Source organism: Enhydra lutris, unplaced genomic scaffold (genome assembly GCF_002288905.1).
Source record: "Enhydra lutris kenyoni isolate GAN:26980312 unplaced genomic scaffold, ASM228890v2 scaffoldscaffold41, whole genome shotgun sequence".
Classification (NCBI taxonomy): domain Eukaryota; kingdom Metazoa; phylum Chordata; class Mammalia; order Carnivora; family Mustelidae; genus Enhydra; species Enhydra lutris.
The window spans coordinates 5,646,891-5,652,890 of NW_019154125.1; the positions used below are offsets into that span (position 1 = coordinate 5,646,891).

Genomic DNA, 6,000 nt, shown 5'->3' on the forward strand with positions numbered 1-6,000 from the left:
ACTAAGCACTGTCATCTGCTCCCATTTGCTCTTGCTCTTAAGAAAGATTAAAAGTAAATTGGAAGGAGTTTAATCAGAGTAGAGACACTGTGAACTTCCACCCAAAATAAAGGCCAGATCAGAATTAGAATAGTCTGGAGCTCCAAGATGGACTTTTTTTTTTTTTTAAGATTTTATTTATTTATTTGAGAGAGAGACAGTGAGAGAGAGCATGAGCAAGGAGAAGGTCAGAGAGAGAAGCAGACTCCCCGTAGAGCTGGGAGCCCGATGCAGGACTCGATCCCGGGACTCCAGGATCATGACCTGAGCCGAAGGCAGTCGTCCAACCAACTGAGCCACCCAGGCGTCCCCAAGATGGACTTTTTGACAGAGGATTGTGTCCTGTGTTCTAGAACACCTACACAACTTTTATTCTTTTAGTTTGCTTTGGGGCAAATAATACAAGTTGAAGGAGGCAAGGAAGGCATGGGATTTTTCTGCCTCACGGTAGAAAAGTACTTAGTTGAAGTAGTGTTTACCTTATAACTCACTGTATTCTAAATAAAGACAATCTACAGGGAAAAATTTATTGAGACATAGAAAATTAGACTAAAATGTTTTTCTGTGCTATTAAACTATCCCCATAAGAAGTCATTGGCAGTCAATGCCCCAATTTAAAATTTAATTTCAGTTGTGCTTCTTAGGAGTATCAGCAGGAGGGGAAGGAAAAAACAAACAAACATGTGACTCTTCTGTCATCCAGGGAAGAGGGTATTTCTCTAAGAATAGACTCTTTAGAGGAAGAGGATCTGGAGAGATGTGAGAAAGGCAGGGCTCAGCCAAAGATGGCCACTGAATCCACTTGCCCTCTTTCCCTCTCAGTGTTTTCCCCAGCATGCTGAAGTGACTGGGACCCTTCTTCCAGATGTGCTTGGGCAGATGATGTCAACTGCAGGGATCAGTTAAGAAAAGTGCCAGGTGAAGGTGGAACCCAACAAGGTGTGCATGGCTGGGGTGGGAAGAAAGGGGTGATTAGTATCCCTTTCTACTCAACTACAGCTGTGATTTCTCAACTATATTGCCTAGAGTGGTCTTTGTTTTGCTTTAGTATGAGTGCCATTTTTTACTACTCAGACATTAAGGTGGGACTGTTCAGAAAGAAAGAAACTGTTGTCTTTGTTTCTCAAAGTGGTTTCCGTGGCTCAGTAGCATCAGCAGTACCCAGGCAATTTGTGTGCGCACTGTTTGGGAAACCCTGCTCTAGAGGATTGATTCCAAAGGGTTGAGAAGGTAGGTTCATTATCTCTGAAGTCAGAGCTCACACTGTCTGTGGACAGCAGCGTGACTCTGCCCAATGGGAGAGTACAAACAATGGGTGCTCACTCCATTTGGATACCAGCACTCATAAAAGCTCATTAGTTCACTACATTAACTGCACACATGCTTGTGTGCTTTATATGTCAACAAAAAGCAATCAAGAAAGGAAGGGGGAGGAAGCAAGAGATGCTAAGAGAAAGAGAGGGAGAAAGAGAAGGGGAACAAGGAAAAAGAGGAGAGTCTCACATGTTTTGTTTATTTTGTTTTATTTGGCTACACACCCGATTAGAGTTCTCTTACTTCTAAAACCTGTAATGTGAGCTCCTCTGCCATTTCCAGGCCCACAATTTCCCTTCATCCCAAACTACAGAAGAATGAGCACTGAATACACTATGTGCTTGGCACATATAAAGGTATTGAACTTTATGTAAGACATTTGAGCAGTAACAGAAGCTGAATTGACATGATGTTATTTTAAGGAGAAGAAATGGGGAAAGTTGCTTTGCATAATATCTATGAATTAGAGATGTGGCTAAAAGGGTCCAGAAGACAAGAACAATCATCTCAAACACATATAGGGAAAATTCCTGCTGGCTCAGAAGTCAGGAAGAAGAAATGCTTATAGAAAATTAGCCTCCTACCAGAAAATTTTCTCTGATACTCCCTGTCATGTGATAACATGTCCATGAAAGGGGAAAGGATTGGGTTACCTGGTCAGAGAAGATATGATAAAGGGCTGTGAGGAACAGTAGAGGTAGTGAAGAATAATGAACTTATTAACTAAATAAATGAAAGTATTTTGGGGGGAAGGAGTGACTAGTTTATTTCCACATCCTTGAAAAGTCAAACCAAAGAAGGCAAATTTCTGTTAAGCTGACATAAACTTGGATAGAAAGTAAACACGGCTCTCTCTGGAGATATATAACACTTGGGATCGATGTTAGGGGGTTGCAGACTTGAAGTAATTCACATTGTGGGTCTTCTCTCGAAACAAATCTATTCCAGTAAATCTGGATAAAATGAACAGTAATCAAAATAATTAAAATTTGGAGAAGGGTGTGATGTAGGGAAAGATCTCTCTTGGCAATGTTGAGGGGTATTTCTAGACAGATGACACACAACCAAACCTCATATTTTGTATACTCCTTTTGCTCTGTTACCTTCTGTCTCAATCACCATGTAACAGGAAAGAAGAAAAATCCAAGTCTGAATCCATTTACTAAGTATGGCGCTGCTTTGAGGAAGTGTATAAAGTCATGAATGGACATCGCACACAGGGTTAATAAGGTGTCCTTTTGTAAAGCTTGCAAAAGAGAGCAAATACCACTAATTCTCAAGAGTTCCTGATTCCCCCTTTTGGGAGATAAAAGTTTAGCAAGCTTTACACTCCATGATTCTAAAAGGATCATGCCCCTCTGTGAACATGTCTTCAAAAGTATGTGATGCCACTCTGATGGAAAACACGTTTTCTGTTCACTTTTAAATCCATTATTAAAAGGAGAAAGTTATGTTACTGAAAATATTAAAAAAGTAAGATGGCCCATAATATAGAAAAGAATAAAAGAAGAAGCCAGGATAGTAGCACTGTATAAAAATTAATAAGCCCAGCATAGTATTTCATCAGAGAAAGGCAGCACTTCTGAGACAGATGTCTGTAAATCTCACCAAAGCAGTATTGTTTTGAGATTTCCCCAACCTCAGGAAATTGTATTCAGCACAGGAAGACAGCAGCACTGGAGACACTGGATCCTTGGTCTGAGTTTCTGGTTTGAAGCAGCCAGAGCTGGCAACATGTACACTTTAAAATATTATCTGGGTTGAACCATTGTTTGTAAACAGCTATTAAGAATCTTGTTTTGGGGTACCTGGGTGCCTCAGTGGGTTAAGCCTCTGCCTTCAGCTCAGGTCATGATCTCAGGGTCCTGGGATGGAGCCCCGCACCACACCAGGCTCTCTGCTCAGCAGGGAGCCTCTTCCCCCTCTCTTTCTTCCTGCCTCTCTGCCTACTTGTGATCTCTCTGTCAAATAAATAAATAAAATCTTTAATAATTAAAAAAAAAGAACCCTGTCTCTTTGGGACTTGAGGGGTCCTGTTTATGGTGGACATTACCTGTCTAAGAATGGTACATAAATGAACAAATTTTCTTCTTCTCTAAAATCCATTTCACCAGATACTTCAACTAGTCTTCTTAGTTTGAGATCAAAAGTGAGTGAATTTTAGAGGCAAATTGAATTATGCCAATGTTTTTGTAATTAATGGCAGTAAGTAACTTTTGAGAACATGCAACTATCCCTCATTCCAGAAGAGTATTTGGTGTGACTTTTCCCTCAAAACTTCTTTCAGAAGCTACTTATTTGTGACTATTTTTTATTTTTGACAAAATTAGTGAGCCAGTTTAGACCAAACTTGCTTTAGTGACTCTTTTTCTTTTTAAGAAAGGAGGATAAATGTACAAGATCGATTTTTAAATGAGGATTTTCTATGCTCTGATTTAAACTTTATTGTGAAATGTGACCTAACACCATTCTCATATAACAAGATCCATCTCATTTTTAATTAAGATGTTAATTTTGTGAAAAATGATTTGCAAAAAAATACCCCCCAAAACAAAAAACAAAACAAAAACAAAACCATCCACCCAATGCTTTGCTGTTCAGTAATAATTGATTACATGGGTACTCACTGAAAGATTTTTATTTATGACAAGCTCAGATACTTATTTTCTGCTGTTTATTAGCTCTTATAAAACAGATGATCCTGGATAAATTAAAGATGTGCTATGACTTGGATTTAGACCTTCAAGATATTTGAAAGATGTTCCAACTTCCCTTCAGCTAAGATAGAAAATGATGGCACTTTAAAAGCAGAGCCCGGCAGAACACAGTTACATAAAATGCCTTTTCAATGTTTGCACTCTATTACCCATTACTATTATGGGAAAATGGTGTTTTTGCCTGATTACTGAGAAAGCACACAAAAATCTCGCCTTCCAAATCCAAGTCAGTCCTTGATTAGTGATGAACAAAGACAGGCCATCTGCTCTGAATATCATTACTACTTTGGCCTTTTGGGCAAGGGCTCTATCTTCTCTGCTTCAAAGAGAGGTTTAAGATTGGAAAATTGAAATAAGTAGACAGGAGGAGACATTTGAAGAGATAGCACTTTCCAGTGAGAGCCACATTTGTTAGGTTATCATCACCAACGTTTTAATTTTTACTCCAGTCACAGAGTTAATCTTTGCGGGTCCTCATTTTACAAAACGTTTCAGTAAAAAACTTAATTCCAGAGTTTCTGTAATAAACGCTTAGGAAGGAAAATTGGCGTGTGCGTGAATATGAGTCATCAGTCACCCCCACCCTGCTTCCTGGTGATTCTCCATTGGAAAACCAGAAACATGGATTGAGCTTACATATCTGTTTTACCGGAATAACACTATACCCCAGGCCATGTTAATTTCCTGAACTAAACAGCCCCTAATCTGCTGAAAGGCAGCTGGCTAACTGCTGGTGTCTGGCAAGTGCCCCATCTGTCCCCCAGTCCTGGGTCTCTCTCTCTATCCTGGCTTCACTTTCCCTTTCTCTCAAGCAGGCTTCTCTTTGTTTTCAAGGGTGTCGTCCACCTGAACTTTCCTTCCTGTGCCTGAAAACTTGGGTTCTTTTGCTCAACCCTGAGGACCTCGGGCTTTGTCTAAGTGACAAGACACAGTTGTGTTGACTGTAGTTACGGCGCTTGTGATGATGGAGATCATGACGGTGATGGTGGAGAGATGGGGGTGCTGATGGTGTAAGGGAGCGCAGATTGAGCGGGCGCAGGGAGGAGGAGGATGGACCGCGAAAGCGTGGAAAGTGGGGTGCGGAAGGGATGGAGTGCGGAGGGATTGCAGATGGGAGCTGTCCATGCACCGAAGTGCTGAAACGCCGCAGCCATGGCATCGCAAGAGCTGGGGGGAAAGGCGGGGAGGCGCTGCAAATACAGAAGGGAGAAAAAAGGCAACAAATACCTTCACACAGCCGCTCAGCCTTGCTTTAGGAATGTGTTTCTGCAGGTGTCCTCGCTGCTGAGCTGAGTGGGTGAGATCCCCTATTCTGGCAGGTTCGGGCTCAGATTTCTCTAGAAAGCTGTGAATGAGAGCCCCGGCTCCACGGGGCTGTGATTTTGGTAGGAGGCGTGTGCGCCGGAGACTCTGTCCTTCTATACCAAGCCTGGCTTTCCCCTGGGTCCTAAGTGCCTCCGCACCGATGTTCTTCCCCGTTCCATTAAGACAATACCAAGAATTGTAATTTTGTAACATCTGGGACAAAAAGTACCGGAACTATCACTTCCCACCCCCACTAAATACCACCAATCTTAAAAAGAGAACCTTTTAAAGAGATAATGCAACCTCTGAAACAGATCCGTGTTAACCAGCGAGAAAAAAAAGTATCACAGACCTATGGAGGAAAGCACGGATTATTTTATTAACAAATGGTAGTGAGGAAATGAACAATTTGGAAAAGGCTTAAATTAAGCCTCATCACCCCAAAATTGACTATACAGAGATTAAAGAGCTAAATTAAAAAGTAAATTATTTTTAAAAATAAACTAGAAAAACGAAAGAAATGTTTTACTGATAGAGAAGCTTTTTTGAGCACAAGAGGAATAAAAGCAATCACCCCCCCCAAAAAGATCAATAAGATCAGATGCATAAAAATACTTTCAAATGC

The 6,000-nt window shown here is 40.9% G+C and overlaps 1 protein-coding gene across 1 annotated transcript in view; it reads right to left on the reverse strand.

Moving 5' to 3' along the window:
- Positions 1 to 5,476, reverse strand: part of LOC111155375 (clavesin 1) — a 184,053-nt gene extending 178,577 nt beyond the window's left edge. Inside the window, exon 1 of the mRNA XM_022515523.1 lies at positions 5,298 to 5,476. The gene's annotated coding sequence lies outside the window, so the exon portion shown is untranslated. The remainder of the gene's footprint in view (positions 1 to 5,297) is intronic.
- Positions 5,477 to 6,000: the final 524 nt, after the last annotated feature.